The sequence below is a fragment of the Cibotium barometz genome, chromosome 1 (genome assembly GCF_041138505.1).
Source record: "Cibotium barometz isolate CiBa-2024 chromosome 1, ASM4113850v1, whole genome shotgun sequence".
Taxonomy (NCBI): Eukaryota; Viridiplantae; Streptophyta; class Polypodiopsida; order Cyatheales; family Cibotiaceae; genus Cibotium; species Cibotium barometz.
Window position 1 is genome coordinate 3,406,485 of NC_141046.1, and position 23,180 is coordinate 3,429,664.

Here is a 23,180-nt window from a genome sequence, read left to right on the forward strand (position 1 = left end):
TTACCCAAAATCCTCCTTACCTCCCTTACATTGGTAGGTGGTGGGAGGGCCACAATTGCCTGCACCGTCTCAGGATCCATCTCTATGCCTTCTTCTGAGATAACATGTCCCAAGAGAACCACCTTCCTTCGTGCCAAGCGGCATTTTCCAGGATTAAGACACCCTTTTGCATCATCAATACTTTGCAAGGCCAACCTCAACTTTTCCAAGTGATCCATGCGGCTTGAATAAATGCAAAAATCATCCAGAAAGACCCTTATAAACTTTCCCAAGTAAGGTGCAAATACCTGACTCATGAAGCGTTGAAAAGTTGCTCGTGCATTGGTCAAGCCAAATGGCATCACCCTATAGGCATACACTCCCCAAGGGGTGATAAATGAGGTTTTTCTTTGATCTTCTTCACAAATCCGGATTTGAAAGTATCCAGAGTATCCATCACACACTGAATACAAGTCATGACCTGCAACTTGATCCAAAATCTCATCCTGAAAGGGTAGAGGATAATAATCCCTCTTTTTGCATGCATTCAAAGGACGAAAGTCCACACACACACGCCATTTTTCACCCTTTTTGGGAGTGACTATAACTGGGGAAATCCACTCTGAATTCTCTACTGGAAAAATAAATCCAGCTTCCAACAAATTGAAAAGTTGTAGGCACAGAAATACCACATACATCCACTCCCAAATTCTTGACAATTCCTGAGGTTTTCACCCTAGTATTATCAGCAAGTTTGATGCGATAGGGAGAGTTAGTAGAAGATAACTTTAAATCAGCATCTTTCATTGTTTTTTCACTCATGACATTGATTGACGCACCTCCATCAATGTATGCATTAGAAATTGTATGCCCCTCAATGATGACATCAATCACAGGCACATCATCTCCTACATCAATATCCACCTTCTGAACCATAGGAGTCCCATTATCCCTCTTCTTCTTTTTCTTAGATTCCCTTGTGCTAGCCAGCTTACCCCATTCCTTTCTGAGCTTTGGAGAGAGTGCCAAAAGCTGCCCAAATGTGATTTGTGCTGTTTTCTCCCTAAGATCTGTTAAGAGGTCATAACTAAGAGATCCTTATCCAAGAGGAAAGTCAGATTATCCAATTTTTCTCCTAGACGACTTCTTCTTCTTCTTATTTTTCTCCTCTTCTTCAGAGTTATCTTCTTGTTCTTCTTCTTCCTGACTCCTTGTTTTACGACCCCTTTTTGCCATTAATGGCATCAATGTTTCCTCTTCTTCTTTTGAGCATGTTTCCTCTAAATGTGCTAAACTTTTATCCTCACTTTTCCTCAACTTTGGACACTCAGTGCGATAGTGCCCCTTCTCCTGACATTCATAGCATGTGACACTACTTCTATCCCTAGGTTTATCCTCAGCTCGTGGAACCCTAGGTGGCCTTGCATTGATTAAGTGTAACTTCAAATCAGCAAATTCTGCCATAAGTTGTGCAATGTTATGATCCAAGGATGGAGCTTGTACCTAAGATGTTGAGGCTATCTCTACTCGTGGTGGGGTTGGCACACTTGGAGAAGATTGGAATGTGGACTCAATATGAAGAGTGGCCTCCTTCTTCAAAGCAATACGAAGGGCCTCTTTAAAACTAGTGGGATCTTTGCTAAGAACTTTTCCATGCAAGCGGGGATCCAAAGCCCTGATAAACTTGCTCATCTTAAGGTGCTCCATTGCTAAAGAACTCTTTGAATCTTCCATAGAAGGTGAAGAAGAAGAAGCAACAACATGTAAAGCAGCTTGTTGATATTTGATGAATAAGGCTTCATACCTCACTGAAAAGGCGGAAACTGACTCTCCTTCCTTTTGGAAAATTTGATCCAATTGCAATAGTAAAGCATTTGGTAACTCCATTGTCCCAAATCTCTCCTTCATTGCTTTGGTCAACCTTTCCCAATCATTCTTGGACTCCTCTAGCAAAGCCTCATGCCCAAGTTAAGGCCACACCCTCCAAGAAATCTGGAAGTATTTCTGCCCTCTTCTTCATAGACCAACCCGTCAAGCGGCATGCTCGGTTAAACTCTCGGAGATAACTCCCCGGGTCTTCTCCTTCCGATCCACGGAACACCGGAATGTTGAACATCTTGCACCAAAAGATGAGTAGTGACAAGGGAAATTCACTTGTTTCAAAACAACTTTCCTTTAATCATGCGAGACCTTGAGGTTAAAATAGAATAATTCTAAGTAAAACCTGCCCGCCGTCTCCACCAAAAGATGTGACACGAAGTTGGGGTTTGGACTTCGGTCACTTCTCAGAATCAAAACACACTTGTATGAAACCTCACAGCCTCCTCACCTCCCTTTCTCTCCCTAGATTAGGATAAAGATATACACATCAAAGGTGAGATCATAATTCATGGAAGGAAAGATGAAAGGCTCTGGAGAAGCAAGGATTTCAGCCAGTCTTGCAACTCCAAACAAGAGGGCGATTCTTTGTTGGAAGAAAATCTTCCGAGTCAGGATTATGTGAACGGAAACATACGGAGAATATTGGTAAGGTTCATCCGTTTGAATTGGGCGATTTGGACAGAACATATTAAAGAAAATGAATATAAAAATCACTTACAAGAGGATAAGACACATGGGGGTTGCCTTTTGATAAGAGATTAGGAGAAATTAATCATGATTAAGAAGAAAGAATGGCCAAAAGTCTATAAAAATAGAGATACACAGAGAATTACAGTTTTAAATCCATAAAGTTTGTGCAAAATATGATTACATAAGTGCGTAGAGCTTGAAGAGATCTTTGCGTCCATATAAAAACTTTCAAAAACAGACAACCGAGCGAAAAGTTATGAGCATTTTACTACAAGACTATAAAACTGCCAAAATTCCTAAAAGTTAGCAACTTTGGGAGAAATTCTGATCATCAATGAAGTAAGGGATTAAGAAATTAGTTACATGAGTGGAAAGAGCATATAAAGAGCTTCCTAGCCATATGATCAATTTAAGAAACCAACACCCGAGTGATGAGTAATTACGGTTGAAAATTGGATATTGGACCACAAAAACTGCACTTCCCTCTCTTTGCATGAAACCTCAATTTTCACATAGCCTCTTGCCTTTCATCTTCTTCATGATACAAGCTAGAGGGTAAGGGTTAACATTGCTCAGCGGACAATTGTAAAGATTTACCTATGGTCCCCAAAGTCTTTCCACATGCTCATTACCGCTAAAACCATTGGTACCTCCAAAGGAGGGCGGCAATAAGGCAAGGGCTACCTTGAGAAGTCACAGGCCCACCAAGATAATAACTCCTTATCCCACTTATCATAAATCATCAAAGAGGTCCAAAATTGGGTTAAGCATGAGGAGCTAATGCTAAATGAGATATTCACATGTAAAGAGAGTGTTTGAATAAGGGTTTGAAAGATAAGAGAATGGCAATGACACAAAATGCTCAATTGAGGAGGCTCATTCCTTGATTTGAAAGGGAGAGGAGGGCTCCTTTTATAGGTGGAGAATCACCTTCTCTTCCATTGTTACAAATTACAACATAAAAATCTTCAACCCTTTAGTGACATAAGGGTAGATGTCACCATCAATTGTCCTCTTAGGCTAAGTCTTCTATTGATTATTAAATTGAAGACTTTTTGACTTTGAGAGTGTGATGAGATAATAGCCAAGTCTAAGTGGCATGTAGGTGGAGATCCCACTTACACATGGCAAAATTCTCCTCTTCCATGTAGGCATTCTAGAAGAATCTTTCCCAATTATGCACCTACACACACTCCTCCACATGCCTTCCACACTCCCCAACTTGTAGCCTTATGGTGAATACCATATTAATAATACAATTAAAATCCATGTGAGCATGAAGGCCCACTTTTATTTTCCACATCACTAGCCTATCTACCATACCAAAGTATTTATCAAGCATACTTGTGGCATTTACAATGTGTGCACCCTAAATCAAGTAAAACCATTATATTTGAAGATAGAATGCTGTTATCGGGGTAGTATTTATCAAGCATACTTGTGGCATTTACAATGTGTGCACCCTAAATCAAGTAAAACCATTATATTTGAAGATAGAATGCTGTTATCGGGGTAGCCGCCAAGCCGCCGCATCACCACGCCGTTATTCCATTGTGGGCACCGCAATCTTCTTGGACAAGCTTCCACCTTATTACCATTGAGAAACCATCAAAATATGCACAAAATTGACAATGAAAGATATCAATTTTTCACGTCACAATACTTTCTCAGAGAGAAGAGTGAAGTGTTGGAAAAGTTTATGGATTTCAAAGCTTTTGCAGAAAAGCAATATGGCTATTGGATTAAATGTTTGAGGACAGATGGAGGTGGTGAATACACCTCAAATGCTTTTGAGCATTTCTTAAGAAAGCATGGAATAAGAAGGCAATTGACTTGCAAGTATACACCTCAGCAAAATGGTGTGGCTGAGAGAAAGAATAGAGTCATATGTGAAGTGGCCAGGGCAATGCTCATTCAATGAAAAGAGCATGCCAGATTATTATTGGGTAGAAGCTTGTGCTACTGCAGTGTATATACTGAATAAAACACCTACAGCAGCCATACATGGAAGCATGCCAGAGATGCGGCTTACAGGTTATGGGCCAGACATTGGACACCTCAAAGTTTTTGGGGATGCATAGCTTATGTACATGTGCCTGATGAAAGAAGGAGAAAGTTGGATCCTAAGGCAGAAAAGTGTGTATTTGTTGGATATGCACAGGATCGAAAGGCATAAAAATGTTATAATCCACAAACTAGACAAGTGGTCATCTCACGAGATGTGGTGTTTGATGAGCTTGCTAGTTGGTACAAAGCAAAGGATGAGGGTGTCATTGAGTCACTTGAAGCTGATGTGCATGTGAACTTGCCATAAGCAAGTTCTAGTTCTACTTCTATGTTTGGGCCAGCAGAGGCTGAGAGTAGTACTGTACGTCCATGGTCAGGACGTTTGAGGCATGAGAGTGTGAGCACTGGGAGTAGTGCTGTGGATAAAGGAAAGAAGAAGGTTGAAGGCATTGGAATTACAGGTTATGAGTCATCTAGTTCAGAGAGTTTGGATGAGGATCTTGGCATACCTGTTTTACGCACACCTGGTGCTAGGCAGGATAGATATGTGCCACCACATGCTAGAGTGACAGGTGTTCAGAGTGATTCACATCATGCATTGTGGAGATCCCAAAGAGTCAGATATCCAGTTGACAGGTTGACATATCGAGATTTTGCTATGCATTATGCATATATGACATCTATGGTGAAGCATGTGGAACCTACATGCTATACAGAGGCTATTGGAAAGCATGTATGGGAAAAAGCAATGGATGTTGAGATGGACGCATTGGTTCATAATGATACATGGGATTTGGTTGCAATACCACAGGACAAAAATGTCATTGGTTGTAAATGGGTTTACAAAGTGAAATGCAAATCTGATGGTTCCATTGAGCGACATAAAGCAAGATTGGTAGCAAAGGGTTATGCACAAACCCAAGGATTGGACTATGATGAAACATTTAGTCCAATGGCAAAGATGGGAACAGTGAGAGCAGTCATTGCTATGGCTGCACAGCTACTAATGGTTGGGAAATGCATCAAATGGATGTCAAAAATGCATTTCTAAATGGTGATTTACAAGAGGAAGTGTATATGGCACAGCCAGAAGGTTATGTACACCCAAGATATCCCACTCATGTATGCAGATTGAAAAAGGCATTATATGGTTTGAAGCAAGCACCTCGTGCTTGGAGTGATAAGATGAGCAGATATCTTATCTCACTTGGATTTCAGATTTCTACAGTAGATTCTTAACTCTATGTGAAGAAGACAGATCATGGGATTGTCTTACTTGTCATCTATGTGGATGACTTGATTATCACAGGTGATCATGGTACAGATGTGATGCATGGGCAATTTGACTGAAAGACCTTGGTGAGTTGAGATACTTTCTTGGAATTAAAGTGATCAAAGACCATGCAGGTACATGGTTAGTGCAGCGCCAATATGCATTGGATATGTTGGCAAAATATGGCATGACAGGGTGTAAGCCTATGAGTACACCTTTGGAGCAAAATGTGAAGTTGCGGGCTGATTTTGGTGAGGAGTTGGAGATCCATCTATGTACAGAAAGATGGTTGGTAGTCTCATCTACATGACTATCACACACCCGGATTCGAGTTATGCTGTGGGGCTAGTAAGCTAGTTTATGCAGAGCCCCAGGAAACCTCATTTGGATGCAGTGAGACACATTATGAGATATGTAAAAACCACTGCACATTATGGTCTTCTTTATGAAAGTGGTAAAGGCTTGGATATACATGGCTACATAGATGCTGATTGGGCAGGTAGCTCATATGACAGGAGGTCTACTAGTGGTTATGCCTTTACACTTGGAAGTGCCGTGGTGAGTTGGAGTAGCAAGAAGCAACCTACAGTTGCTTTATCTAGTACAGAGGCTGAATACAGGGGTGCAGCCATTGCTACTTGTGAAGGTATATGGTTAAAAAGTCTCTTGGCAGATTTGGGTGAGCCTATTGATGGCAAAGTTGTCATTCATTGTGACAACATGAGCAGTATACAGTTGGCCAAGAATCCAGTGTTTCATGCGAGGACCAAACACATAGAGGTCCATTATCACTTTGTCAGAGAGAAGGTGCTGGATGGTACAGTTGATCTACAGTATGTGAAGACTGATGAGCAGGTGGCAGACATCTTTACAAAGCCACTTAGCAGGGAAAAGTTTGAGTACTTCCGTACTATGTTGGGAGTACATGGGATGAGCTTGAGGGGGGGAGTGTTGAGAGCCTTGATATCCCAAGCTCATCTACATCTTCATCTATGGCAGTACATCATGAGCTTGAGAGGGGCTGTTGAGATTCAAGCTCGATGTCAGTGTGAGCCAGCTATGCTATGTGCTGGCATGTTAGGTAGGAACATGTGTGAAACATAAATGACCACGTCCAGCTGGTCATAGTGTGTGGACATTAGCTAGGGTTAGATGTGTGTGGACACAACTCATAGTGTGTTGTGTGTATTATGGATTATGGCTTTATGCATTGTATGAGAAGGGAGATGGCTTCCCTCTATGGTTAGGGTTTGCAATATACATTAGGGTTTGCTCCTGTGTGTGTGTCTCCTCTCCCTCTACCTATCTTTCAACAAAGAGGGGGCAGTGAAGCAACTATATCAAATTTCTGCAAACGCAACAAACTAGCAAAGTTCAGATGACCAAAACGAGCATGCCATAGTTTTGCATCTGAAACTGCCTTTTCATCAGAAACTGCATTTGTTGAATCTTCCACACACTTGTCATAAGAATTGAGCCTATACAGTAACCCACGAAACAAGGTGCTAGATACAATAATCGTATCACCAGAAGTCAAATCATGAATAGTACATCTGTCATCCACAAATTTGACTACAAGTCCAAGTCTAGCAAGCACAGAGATAGACAATAGATTCTTCTTTATCCCTGGCATATACAAAGCATCTAAAAGTGTGAAAGCGCTGCCATTTGCAGTAGTAAGCATAATTTTACCAATGCCCTTCATTGGGTAAGAAGCATTATTGGCACATGTGACAGTATTCCCATTAGGGACAGCCTCAAGACAAGTGAACATATCACGATGCGAGGTAATGTGCTTTGTAGCACCACTGTCAAAATACCACACATCAGAGTCAACAGAAACTGCCAAACATGCATCATGTACATATGGGTCATATTGGCAATACACGCTAAACGCCCATTCTGTATCCTGCACAACATTTGCAGAATCTGCATTTGTAGAAGCATCCGTTATTGTGGCTACATTTGACTCTTTCTTATTTGCCTCTTTAGCCTTTAGCTTAGGGTAATTCTTAATGACATGATCAGTTGCCTTACAATAGTTGCACCTCATTTTTTTCTTGCCTTTATCAAGAGCCTTCTCAGACCTATTGTTGCTACCTGTGGAAGGAGAAGAAGTTGCAGACCTACTAATAGGAAAAGAAACAATGGAAGGGGCTGCCTTACCACTTCTTCTTTGCTGGGCAGCAACAAATGCTTGATCAACTGCACGCTGCCTAGCCTTGTTTTGCCTGGACTGCACTTCTTGCAAGAGCTTGTTGACTAAAGTATCATACTTGACAACATCAGGTCTGTCCTCAGTAAAACAAGTCTCCACGTGAAAGCAAAAGTCTAATATGACTCAAGTAAAGCATCAAGAACAGTCTACATAAGAGAATGATCAGGAATAATCTCACCTGTAGAAATCAACTATTCCTTGAGATCTTTAATCTCAGCAAATAAAAACATTCATGTCATCATTTTCCTACATAATCTTCGATTCTAGCTCTTTACGCAAGTAAGAGATTTTTACCTCGTTTGCGACCTGCATACAAACCAGCTAGAATATCCCAAGCTTGTTTTGCTGTTTTAGCTGAACAAATATGTGGGGTGATGTTACGTTTGATAGAAAGTGCAATCAAGGCATGAGCCTGTGCATCTTTACCATCCTAATGAGCTTGTTCAGTAGTGTGTAAAACAGCAGCAATAGTAGAGCTGCTAGAACTTGCAACATCCTCAACAGATCCTACATCCACAGAACCTGGACGTACATCCATACCTTGCATAATGTTCCACACTCCTTTTGCAACTAAAACATGATGCATCATGTATGCCCAAAGTGGGTAGTTGCCGTCTCCATCCAATTTATCATCAGCAGACAACATGCGAAATACATCATTGCTGTTATCAGCCATGGCCACTAACTGAAACTGATGCAAAAGCTACCTGTAATGAAGCAAAGACTGAACAGAAAACAACTCATGCTATGTAGCACGGTCCACAATAGAATACATATTTCTATTTTGTAGAAAACTGCACTGTCAAAATTTCTGTGCACAAAATGACAAAAACACCTGTGCAGAACTTGAAATGCAAAAACGGAGCCCGAAACGACCTCAGATGCAATTTTTGAGAACGCATAGCCCTATGGGCTTATCTATAGAGAGTAGGGACCTGCAAGCGCTTGTGAAAGCTCACCTCAATCGGAGAACGTGAGTCGGAGGGTGCTAACGGCGTAGCCCTGGGAGCCGATGATTGCTCTGATACCAATTGTTGGAATTAGGGTTGCAGGAAAGCACACAAAGCTTGGAGAATAAGAAGCAAGAATGCACACAACACACAATGTATTAGATTGTGTCAATGTACAAAAGATAAGTTAGCCCTAGAATGATGGGCGTATATACAAGCCAGGAGAAAAAACCTCCTAAAGAGGGAAAAAGTGCCCCGGCGGTCCTAAGTGTGTTCACACACATCACTGCCTATATATATGGTAACAGAAATGCGAGATGTCCTCATCTCGCAAAGTGGGGATAATCCTTCGCCAACTCTTCTTCTTTCTCCCAGATGGCGTCTTCTAGAGGGAAGAACTTCCACTTTACTAAGAATTCTCAGAGGACTCTGCTCTTGAGAATCTTCTCCCCAAAATCAAGGATTTCCTCAGGTTGGAGTACCATCTGGCCTTGAGCATCCGAGAGATCAATTGCTCATCATCATCAAGCACGTGACTCAGGCTAGGTACATATTTCTTAAGCAAGCTGACATGGAATACATCATATACCTTGAGATGGGGAGGCAGAAGAAGTTTGTAGGCTAGATCGCCCACTTTCTTAATGACAGCATACGGCCCACAGTATCTGGGAGAGAGCTTCTTGTACTTCCCTGAGGATAAGGAACTTCTTTTTGGTCGTACTCGAATGAAGACCATATCTGATTCTTCAAACTCTCTCAGATCTCTTTTTATCTACATACTGCTTTTGCCTGTCTTGGGCTGCCTTTATATCTTTACGGATTGATTGCATCTGCTGGTCCATGTCGTCAAGGATTTGTCCAGACATTTTGACTCTGATCAATGGATCAGACCAAGTCAATGGTGTAAGGCAATCTTGTCCATACAAAGCTTTGAAAGGACTCATCCCAATGCTCTGATGATGATAAGAAGCATGGTAAGTGAATTCGACCAAATGCAAATGACTTAACCACTTCTTGGGTTCCCTGTTTCAGCATAACCGAAGGATATCTTCAATTACTTGATTCACCCTTTTCGTCTGGCCACATCAGTTTCGGGGTGATAGGCTGTGCTGAGATATCCAAGAAAGTTCCTACTGCTTCAAAGAACGCAGTCCAAAATTTTGATGTGAATTTGGGATCTCGGTCACTTACTATCCTCCTGGGTAAACCATGCAATCTGAAGATCTCCTTAAGGAAAACTCTGGCAACATCCACTGCAGAGTATGTTTCTTTCACTGGAATCAGATGGGCAACTTTGGTTAGCCTGTCAACTACCACAAAAATGGAGTTGTAACCTGATTGCACTGAAGGAAAACTCTGGCAACATCCACTGCTCACTGGAATCAGATGGGCAACTTTGGTTAGCCTATCAACTACCACAAAAATGGAGTTGTAACCTGATTGCACTGAAGGTAATCCAGTGACAAAGTCCATACTGATGCATTCCCAATTCATTTATGGAATGTCTAGAGGCTGTAGTTTCCCTGGCATCTTGACTCTCTCTGCCTTGACTCTTTGTTGGCACATCAAGCATTTTCGCACATGATCAAGTACATCCTTTTTGAGTCTTGGCCAGAAGAAGCTTTTCTTCACAGATATATAGGTTTTTATAAACCCTGGATGTCCAGCTATCAGGCTATCATGGGCTTCTCTCATAATTCTTCCCTTTATTCCCACATCATTGGGGATACATAGCCGATTATTATAATACATGCATCCTTCATCCAGTTTGTATCCAAGAACTCGACTCATTTCCTAAGGAGTCTTGCTTTCCTGCATCAGAAGGGTAGCAATAGGGGCAAAGAATTTGTCCTGCATGATTTTCTCCTTTGCTTCATTGATCAATGGATTTGACACCACTGTAATTGCAAGCAAGGAGGCTTTTCTGCTGAGCGCATCTGCAACCACATTTTCTTTCCCCGACCGAAAATTTATTTCAAAATCAAATTCCTATAGGGTCTGCATCCATCTCCTTTAACGCATGTTGAGATCCCTTTGGGTGAAGATCTACTTCAGACTTTGATGATCTGGGTGAACCTTTGTCCCAAAAGATAATGTCTCCACAACTTCCGAGCATACACTACTGAGAGTAACTCCAAGTCATGGACAGCATAAATTCTCTCATGTGTTTTGAGTTTTTGGGATTCATAGGCCACTGCATGCCCATCCTGCATTAGAGCACTGTCTAAGGCAAACCCACTGAAATCAGTAACTACCTCAAAGGGTTTGGTAAAATCTGGCAATTTAAGGACACGATTGGTTACTAAGGCTGTCTTTAGCTTGTCAAAGGCACTCTGACACATTGCAATCCACTGAAAAAGTGTACTCTTCTTGAGAAGGTTAGTTAAGGGGGATGCTGTCAGAGCATACCTAGGTATAAAGATCCTATACCATCCGGTTAGCCCTAGGAATCCTCTGACTTCCTTTACTGACTTGGGTTTTGGCCATTCTATGACTGCTTGGATCTTTGCGGGGTCAGAAGAAATCCCATCCTTTGACACTATGAATCCCAAGTATTTTACCTGGTCAACAGAGAAAGAACATTTGCTTTTCTTTACAAAAAGTTGGTGTTTCCTTAGGATTTCTAGGACCTTGTGCCGCACATGATCTTCATGGTCTCTGCAGCATTCTTTGAGTATACTAAGATATCGTCAAAGAAGACAAGAACAAAATCATCCAAGTATTCTCTAAGAATATCTTGCATAAGATGATTGAATGTCGCCGGGGCATTAGTCAATCCAAACAGCATGACTGTGAACTCATAATGCCCATAGCGAGTATTGAATGCTATCTTTGGGATGTCCTGCTCCTTGATTCTGATCTGGTAGTACCCGGATTTGAGATCTTTGTGAACATTTGGGTCCCACACTTAACCAATCCAGAAGTTCATCAATCCTAGGAATAGGATACTTATTCTTAATTGTTAATTGATTTAGTCCTCTGTAGTCAATACAGAGTCTTAACGTTCTATCTTTCTTCTTTTGAAAGAGAACAGGCGCACCCCAAGGTGAGACACTGGGTCTGATGAATCCCTGCTCTAACAGTTGTCTTAACTGTTCCTTAAGTTCTATGGCTTCAGGGAGACTGGCATTTTGTATGCACGCTGGGCTACTAGCTGAACTCCGGGGGTTAATTCGATCTCATGATCTACTTCATGAGATGGAGGCATCTCAAACAGCTCTTCAAGAAACACATCTGCATACTCACTTAACCACTCTAGTTCTTTAGCCTTGCATTTTATGTCTATAGGATTCATTTTAATGACATACACAGCTTGCCTCTTTCTGAGCCCTTTTAATAATTTGGAAGCCTTGACTAATTGTAGCACTGGGGATCTGAAAATTCCAATTCCTTGAACTTTATTCTCGAGAAGGTCAAGGAAAGAGATGGTTCCTTTGTGACAATGAATGTCAGCCTGATTCTTTTGGAGCCAATCCATTCCAAGGATTCCATCATATATTCCTAGGGGTAGGACTCTGAACTGGCACTCTATTACGTTCCCATCTAGGCTAAACTGAATAAGGTCAGTCTCAAGGTGAAAAGAATCTTCCCACTAGCTAATTCCACTTGCATAGGTTTCCCTGATTTTTTATTTAGGACTAATTTACGCAGACATCCTAGGGAAATAAAAGAATGAGTACTGCCTGAATCAATCAAAAGCTTGAATTTCTTACCCTGGTACACTCTACTGGAGTCTGGAGGACTGAGAATTGACGGTTATTCCCTTGATGCTCTACTGCTGCATAGATCTGTCCTTTCTCTTCCTCTACTTCCTCAGCTATGGTGACTGCTCTAACTGCTGCAGTAGTCTGAGGTGGAACTCTCTCTTTGGTTATTCCAATTCTGGGAGGGAGTTCGGAGACTGCTTTGCATGGAGACTGCAGGCTGAGCTGGCACTCTTCTTGGGTTACCCTGAGATACTTCCAGCCCAATCAGCATCTGTGTACCCATGTACACATATCTCTATCCTAGTTTCATAAAATAGTCCACAATGCAAAGTAGACCTCACATACCTCAGTATGCGTCTCAATGCATCTAAATGTGGCTTCCGAGGAACCTGCATAAACTGACTCGCCAACCCAACAACATAGCTCAAATCTGGCCTGGTGATTGTCATGTAGATCAAGCTTCCTACTATGCACCTATACATAGTAGGATCCTCCAAAATCTCTCCTGAATCTGCACTCAACTTGCCATTCTGATCCAATGGCACTGAGATAGGCTTGCAGCCTATCATATCATACTTGGACAACATGTCCAAGCCATACTGTCTCTGCAGTAATCCAATACCATGTGATGACCTAATCAGCTCAATGCCCAAGAAATATCTGAGCTCCTCCAGATCCTTCATCTCAACCTTCTGTCTAAGGCAAGATCTTTACATCAAAGATCTCTGCATCATGGTCCCCCATAATGATCAGGTCATCTACATAGATGACAACAAGCACAACCCCTCTATCATTGTGTCTCACATATAGTGAGAAATCTGCATTGGCTACATGAAAGCCAATAGTGACAAGATATTCAGAAATCTTGTCAGACCATGCTCTTGGTTCTTGTTTTAAACCACACAAGGCTTTCTTCAACCTACAAACATGCTCGGGGTGACTCACATCCTCATAACCAGGTGGCTGCAACATATACACCTCTTCCTACAAATCCCCATGCAAGAATGCATTCTTTACATCCATGACCATTGCTTTGATGCAGCCACTGCTATCACAACTCTCACTGTTTCCATCTTGGCAACTGGGCTGAAAGTTTCCTCATAATCAATGCCATATGTGTGCGCATATCCTTTGGCTACCAATTAGCCTTGTACCTGCTTATGCTTCCATCACTATTATGTTTTACTTTGTACACCCACTTGCATCCAATGGCTTTCTTGCCTTCAGGCAATTGCACTAAATCCCAAGTCTCATTTTCATATAGTGCATCCATCTCCTCATCCATAGCTTTCTCCCAACACACATTTCCAACAGCCTCATCAATGCATGTGGGCTCTACAACCTGCACAACTTTTGCCATGTATGCATAGTGATGTGCTACATAACCATCATAGGTAAACCTCTGCACAGGTTCTTTACTCTCCCAGATCTTCGCAGCTTTGCATTCATGGCTTCTATAGCCTTCTTTACACCAAGTGTTCTCATAGTTGGTATCCCAAGATCCTCATCAAGGCTCATCTCTGAGCCACTAGACTCTCCATCAACATGAGAATGCCCTGCAAAAATGTCAGGCATACTAAGGGGCTCAACCACTTTCTCTTTGCCTTTATGTGATGTACTAATCACATTTGCAGGATTGGTATTATGATGCAGCCTGCCACTCCATGGTCTATTAAAACTGAACCACTAGATGAGGACTCTCCTAGTCCACTCAAAGACTGTGATTGCTGACTTGTATTCAGTGCAACCACATTTCCACTCACATCAGCCCCAACAGCTTCTTTTTCAGTAGCATACCAGCTGCTCATCTCATCAAAAACAACATCCATGCTTACCCTCAACTCACGTATAGCAAGGTTATAACACCTGTATCCCTTTTGCTCAAGGGGATACCCAATAAACACACATTTTTCAGCTTTTGGATCAAGCTTAGTTCTCAGCTCATCTGGGACATGCACATATGCAATGCATCCAAAGACTTTCAGATGAGACAAATCAGGTTTTCTGCCAGTAAACCTCTCCTCTAGAGTTACATCATGTATGGCTGCAGTTGGAGTCCTGTTCATGATATAAACTGCTGTAGAAATAGCCTCAGCCCAATAGCTATCCTTCTGTTAGCTCTCGCTTGCTCGCTCTCTCTATCCTTCTCTTTACTCACTCTCTCTATGATCCTCTCTCTCTCTCTCTCCCCCCCCCTTCTCTTTGCTCACTCTATCCTTCTCTCTCTTTTGTAGTTGTCTATGTCCTCTCCCTATCTCACTCTCTCTATCATTCTCTTTACTCACTCTCTCTATCCTCTCTATGTCTCTCTCTCTACCCTTCTCTTTGCTTTCTCTCTTTATCCTCCCTCTCTCTCTCTACCCTTCTCTCTCTCTCTCTCTCTCTCTCTCTCTCTCTCTCTCTCTCTCTCTCTCTCTCTCTTTGCTTGCTCTCTCTATATTTCCTTCTCATTTCTCAACACAGCATTCTTAACTCATGTTTTGCATATAGATCCCCGAGTCTACAAACTCTTCACTACCTTATTCATCCACACAATATAGAAAATGTCGATTCTTTATTGGTTTGTACAATATATTGTACAATATAGAAAATGTCGATTCTTTATTGGTTTGTACAATATATTGTACATAAACATAGTTACAATTGTGAATGATGTCTTATTGCAAAACCCCAATATGCGTTGCTCTTGCCTTATTTCTCTCTTTTTTAATATAAAAAATAAGATCATGACACAATCATAAATAATTAATAAACCCAGTCACTTGAATATTAACAAATAAATATGTTTACTGCACTCCAATGAAATCTTCATCAAGAAACCCTCCTCTACATCCTCTTCGGGATCAATACAAATAATTTTCATGTTTAATTTTTGTGCTACCATAGCACAATCTCCACATCACAGCATAAAGCTCTAATATCACTTGCCCTTGCTTTACATGATGCGTTAATAGCCTAATCCCAAAATTCATATCCACGCTGAGATCCACCTACAAAGAAAACATCTCTCTTAATTCCACCAAAAAATGTAACGCCCTTATTTTGGAGCACAAAAATGTGAACTCCATACCTCGCCATTATGTCCCATATGGGCGTCTACCCCATTGCATCATGTTGCAAGGATTAATGGTATAATCAGGTTAGAAAGATTGTGTATGGTTTTGTCCAACTATGCTCGTGAAGGTAGCAACAACGAGGGTATGTATCTGCACAAGAGTAAGATGATTTTTTGTAGCAAAAACTAATGCTTAATGGCAACCTCTATGGTGGTTAGTGTTGCTTACATCTTGTCCAAAGGCCTTTTCAATCTGCATTGTACATTACACATTCACCAAGGTGTCTAAGGAGAAGCCAAAGCGCTCGGCTTACGCTATAATGGTTTCCACTTGATACACAGTACCAAAATGACAATAATAGAGCCATTGTCGTCTAAGATGGTCTCACAAATCTGAAGCAATACAGGCTCCTCTCCATCTATGGGGCATCATAATGACATACACAAAAAATGTAAGCAAAACATACATGCAACATATACACAACACATAAGGTCTTAATAATGAATGGAAAATCATCTCATAACATAAGGTCTTATAATGAATGGAAAATTAACTCATCACTTACATGTACAGAGATTCCATGTTGGGACAATGTCATCGGGGTAGCTATAAAGAAAACCTCCTGTGGGCAACCTCACAACAATACAATCACACGTTGTGCTTGTATTGACACCTTTAACAGAAGTAAAGGTCATGTCCCCCTCTTTGACCTTCTGCAACATATCAAAAGACATGTACTAGCTCCTGTAGATACTCCTGGTTCAGAAGTGCACGGCCTATCTTCAAAGGATCCCCAATAAATGCCTTCATCTTTGTAGAATGATGTCCTACCACACCATGTTAAGTAGAGTTACACATCAATTGTTATTATAGGATATAAAAGACACACCTTTACAATCCTTTCACATATGGTTACAATTCATTGTTACACCTGTTAACGCCAAGGCTTCTATGAGACGGTAGAGGAGATAGCACTTTAATGTTCACTCGGAACGCCAAGGACTACTATCGTGGTATGATGAGACACTCCTACAAAGCGTACATTTTGTAAGTCCATGAACCACACATATACATTATATTATCATTACCAATTAGTAAAATCATACTTGGAAAATTCATTTGGATTAGGGTCAGGTCACCCAGGCTAGGTGGATTAATATGTCGCAATGGTGCATTTGGCGCTTCACCTCTTACCAAGCTTATCTGGATCCATAACTTAATGTATGTTAGTATCCAAACAATGTAAAAATAATACCAATGATCCGCAAGTAAAAGAGTGCCATGCCTGTGTTTTGCTGCATGACCCACTTCTTCAACTTTTGGGGTTGTCTCGATCTTACAAGTGCTATCATCAGAATCGCTTTCATCATATTCTGATTAAATGGATGGCTTAAGAACTAGCATAAGAACCATACAAGGGTTTGTACTCTTTATTGGGGTTGAAGTGGACACTTAAAAACTACACAAGGCTCTATACTCTTTACTTGGGATTAAAATGAATGGATTAAGTACTATACAAAGATACAAGGGATTAAAACGGATTAATTAAGAACTATACAAAGATACAAGGGATTAAAAGAGATTAATTAAGAACTATAATTGGGTATGTACTTGTTACTTTGGATTAAAATAAATAGCTTAAGAACTATACAAGGGCATGTACTCTTTACTTGAAATAAAAATGGATGGAATCATAAAAAGGAATAATCATTAAATGGGAGTTAGTTATGCAAGCATTTATTATATAATATAATTTTTAAAAAATAAATTTTAGATTTTTTATATTAATGACACTATTTATAATGATTGAAGAATGTTTTTATGTTTGTCAAAATAATCATTACTTTTTTAAAATAAATATTATTTTTTTAATTTTTTTCCTAATATGTATAGAATTAGTATTTAGATTATGAATTCATTGTCATTAGTTTGTTATGTGTCTGTGAGCTGGTTTTCTGAGAGCTTTTCTTGCCATGGAGAATACTTCTTTTCACATTTTTGTAGGAGGTTTGGAGAGTGATCCTATTTGTACATGGTCGCTTTTATATTACTAAAGAAGCTGATGATTTTGATGCAATATTATGTCCTCATTCTGGATTGAAATTTTTTGCAATCAAACCACAAGATGATGGTGTAGATCATCTTATATCTATCCAGTCAGCTAGACCCACTGAAGAGGAACCATGTTATATCTTTGATAAAGATATAGCAACAGAATACCTTGTTGTTCCAATAATAGGAGAGTCAAGCAACACTACATCAAGCACCCCAAAGGAAGTCATTATTGATCTTACAATATAAGATTCTCCCACAAGTACACCACTTCAGAAGAGTGTGGTCAAATACTTATTGTCTGAGGAATCTCATGCTGGTGTTCTTCATAGAATGTATTAGCAAGCACACATGTTGAGAAAATAGAAGAGATTCCTCAAATCTATAATGACTATGTGGATTTTAAGTTACCGAATGTACGTGATCCTTCAGCCTCTCCAATGCAAGGAATGGAGCAAGCACATGGTGGCCATTGTTGGGTGAAACTTGCAGAGCGTCACGTGAAGTTTCCTGGGAGTGAGTTCCGGTGGAGACTTATTTGAGTGCACTTATGCCTTGTGTGGAAGCAAAACTATGAACGGCACACCGAATACAACATCATGGATTAGTAAGCTTATTATCTTGGCTCAATTAGTAAACTTTGATTAATAATAGTATTTATTGGAACTTTGTAATTTTCCACATAATAGGCAAGCTCACACAGAAGCTTCCCTTGCTGGGCTTAACAACGGATGGATATGGATCACTAGCTTGTTTCTACTATAAGAACTAACCTGTATATAGAAGAATTTGTGGTGCTATGGTGTACTATTGTATGCCTGTTGACCCACATATGACGAGATTGATGATACATCAAGGGGAACATTTGCATGAAGTGAAAAGGGGCACACCAAGGCAGGCATTGAAAAAGATAAGAGAACTTGTGCAAGAGGCAGTTTCACAGGTGGCTACAAGTGGTCCAAGGAAGATGCAAATGGGTATCACCAAACAACTCATATTGGATGCAATTGTCAAGAAGCATACAAAGAATGAATCAAATATTAGCAACATGGAGCTGTCACTATTATTGGAACACATGCATCCCCTAATTCAATGTCAAAGGTAACGTTCTTTCCATATTAATTTTAATTGTTTGGTAATTCTTGTGAATGAACGTTTACATAGTTTGTTAAGTTGTCCAATTCTCTTGTAGTTTCAGGAGGATGGTACGTGCTTCTAGGATTAATGGTTCAGTGCAAGGAGCAGAGTCAAGTATCCTAGAATTGAAGAGACAATGTGCTTTTGAGTTTTTCCATGGTAGTTGTTTTACTAGGCAAGCTTTCGCGATGAGCCAAACCGGTGTTATACATTTAAAATGTCAACCACAGGGCTTACATGGGGTTTAAATCTGGTGAACCGTATGTGCCAAATAGTAGACGGGGATTTGAGGAAGGCTTGGGTTTGTTTTGATCACGTCAGGCATGTGTAAGGATGGACAACAATGGCTGCACATGTTTATCCAAGGTACAGTTTGGTCTTGAAAAGTTCTTAATAAATTTGATCTTGTTTTCAGTAGTTTTTCAACTGTCATATGATGGCATGCAACATGCAAGAGCTCATGACAATTGCAACTTGCGAAATGAAAGAGGAGGACACAGTGGCACAAGTGTTTTTCTTGGAAATGATTAACAATGTTGTGGTCCAAAAAGGCTTTTCCAAACTAGATTTTTTTGCCTTCATGGGGCTAATTACGCTAGAGCCAACTAGAGGGCAGTTAGGATAGTCTATAATGGACTAGAGAATATATTGGAAGGTCGTGAGCATTCGTGTCTTTTTCATTGAGAGCAAAGCTTGAACATCCATACATTATAATATGTAGTTAGGAATTTTCAGGAAGAGCACAAGCGACTATGTCGTCAATGGCATTATGCATTGAGTGACGAAGAGGCACTTTTAAAATATAGACACATTAGATTGTGGTGGATGAACAGTTAAAGTTGATGATGCATCCATACATTATAATATGTAGTTAGGAATTTTCAGGAAGAGCACAAGCGACTATGTCGTCAATGGCATTATGCATTGAGTGAAGAAGATGCACTTTTAAAATATAGACACATTAGATTGTGGTGGATGAACAGTTAAAGTTGATGATGCAAACTTGGATTGTTGGCTTAGTTGGTGGCATACCAGATATCCCCATTAGAGGAAACATCTTATAGGGGTAAGTATTACTTTCTCGATTTTCAAAAAGAATAGCTTGCATTTGGAATCTGAATTGTCAAGTTAATCTTTTGGTTATGGAATGTGGTTGGAGATTGCAATTAACTTCATCTCCTATTGTAGGATGTCAATGACGCTAGTGTATCACACATGCCGACCACCAATCTAGCAGAAAAATGAAACATGCAAGTTGGTTAGTAAGAGAGGGTTTCAAGGTAACGATCTCTTTATATGATGCAACTATTTCATACTTTGCTAATGCCCTCTTGCAATCCATAAAGAAGCACGTATTCATGCAAGGTAAATATCACAGAGCAGGCCCTACAATAACAAAGTTGATGGAGAAGGCCACAACATCAAAAGCTCCAAGTCCGTCAAGCACTAAACAAATCGGTGGGGAAAGTAGTGAGTGGCACACCAATGCATGTGCAACCAAACTTTTTGGTGATAACATTACCCTTAGCCGAAGCGAAAACCCATAGTTATAAATATCAAGAAAGATAACTCATCACATCGTCTAGAGTATGTCACAGAAAACCAGCCACGCGAAACAAGGTAGGAGATTAAACTTTTAATCAATATGGTTGTATGTCAATGGTTTGAATATGTTTATTCCATTCATCTGCTTTTCTAAATTAAGGGGATAGCCATGCATTTACTTTTCTAAATTTAGTGGATAGCCATGCATTTACTTTTCTAAATTTAGGGAAAAGCCATACATCTACTTTTCTAAATTTAGTGGATAGCCATGCAAAGTACCTTTTTGCTTTTAGCTTTGTGTATTTATAAATATGACCCCTGCCTCTTACTCTAATCCTCACTTCCAAATCTTATTGCCTCTCTCTCCATCTCCCTCTCATTGTATTTCTCTTCCTCACCATTGTTCTCTTCCTTACAACCCTCACCATCATCAACTAACCTTTATTGATCTAATGGCTTCTTCTAATGGCCCAAGCTCATGGCTTCTTCTAATGTTCTCTTCCTTACAACCCTCACCATCATCAACTAACCTTTATTGATCTCTAATGGCTTCTTCTAATGGCCCAAGCTACCCTAGATATAGGGTTTACAAAGATTTATGCAAGAAAACGGGCGGAGATATGACAAAACATCTCAGAATCACAACAGAGGCCTGCAATCTTTGGAGCAAGATGCTGGCGGATGAGCCAATTAATTCTGGTGATTTGTATGTGTGGAATTTGAAGATTGGAAGCGCTATCTTGGCGGAGTTATGGGTACATTGCCGAAGAGATGGAGGATCCCCTACGAGAGGAGTTAAACAATAGAGTAGCCAAAAAAAGCGCATAGATGTAGGAACTGCAAGTAGTTATGGTATGTTATCAATTGTAAACAATGTTTGATTGCAGTAGCCCTTATAAGTACGTAGTCGTCTTTAGCCCTAGAGGATGATATAATAACCTTTATGGACTAAAGTGGTCTCAACTATAGATCGCCTTGTCTTTTGTATTAATTGCCTTGTCAAATTTTTGGTTTGTTGTTGTTTTGATTAATTAAATGAAATTTTTGGTTTGTTGTCATGTTTTAAATACTAGTTTACGATAGAAGAGTTATATTTCGAAGTTGTATGTGAATGAACTTGGTTTTATTTATAATTGAAACTGGTATTTTCGATCCTAAGGATTTAATATGGTCATGTGCTTCTCTCTCTCACTCCCTCTCGCTCTCGCTCTCGCTCTCTCTCCCTCTTCCTATCAAATAATTATGCCATGACCTCAATCATAATTGAAAAATTATTGGTCTTAATAAATTTACATTCTTCAATTATCATGTATGTATAATTGTGTACATTATTCACCTTGTCAATTGTACTCGCATATGCAATGATATAAGGTCACATGCAAAGGCTTCAAATGACATACAATCACATGTAAAGGCATGCAATGACATGCAACACTATGCAAATAACATACAACACTATGAAAAGGACAAGAACTACCATGTAATGGCATGCACATGTAATAACATCCAGATGCAATGTCATGCTATGCCATGCAATGCAATGTATTGTAATGGCACATACATGCATTTACATCCAAAAGTATAATAAAGAGCAGGCAATGTCATGCAAACGCAAAGATACAAATGTAGGAAATAAACTCACATGCAATGCTACGAAAAGATACCTTTTTTACACGAGGATTCCATTGCTCTTCACTTTCTTAGGGTATTTAGTTGTGTATAAATGGTGCCCGACCAAGTTTAAAATTTGTATAATGTTTGGTTAAAAACATATGCCTATGCTATGGGCATGCAAAAAAGAACAACATACCTGTGCATAGTGGGTCATAAGATCCTTGATTAAACCTTTTTTTGGCAAGCCTAGGGGCGAGGCTTTGACAAACCATGACCCACCTTTAATTCTCCTTTAATTTTTCGATTGAGTTGAACAATCAAAGGCAATGTATATTGGCTAAGGAAACTGACATTGAGGAGTATCTCCTGCTTGCTCACCTATACTCCGGCACATGGGGCCTATTACGTGCAAGCTCTAGATGATTTAAGTTAGTATATTCCAAGCTTAAACATGACAAGGCATGCTAATTGAAACGAGTGATAGGCCTTATGATGGTCACGGTCCTTTGTGTGGCTAGAAGCTAAAAGAGGCAAGAAGTTGGTAAGGCTAGAGTGCCATGGAGGCACTAATGAAAAAGTATGAACAAGTGCTTGTAAGGGGCAAAGTACAAAAGCATGCTTTCTAGAGGTCCCAACTCTCCAAAGCAATTAGTACTTCGTCTCTTTTGGCCTCCTCTATTTTAGTATTATGATCATTTGTGTTGTGCATATTTTACTCCTAAATATGATTTATATTGTTGAAAAAAAAGCATGCTTTCTAGAGTCATGAATCACACCATCAGAGGTGTGCAACCTTTATCCAATTGAATGTATGGAAAGCATTTGTGTTGTGCATATTCTACTCCTAAATATGATTTATAATGTTTTTTGTGATCTTAAAAAATGCATGCTTTTTCTAGAGTGTGTGCAACCTTTGTCTAGTTGAATGTATGGAATGGAATTACAGACATTCCACGTCCCTTTTAGTCTCTCATTGTGTGCCCCTATTCACTTTTATTGGTAGGCGTGGGCATTAATTATTTAATGGTCCATACCCTTACGCTCACCTAAGGTTTTAGGCCAAGCGGGTGA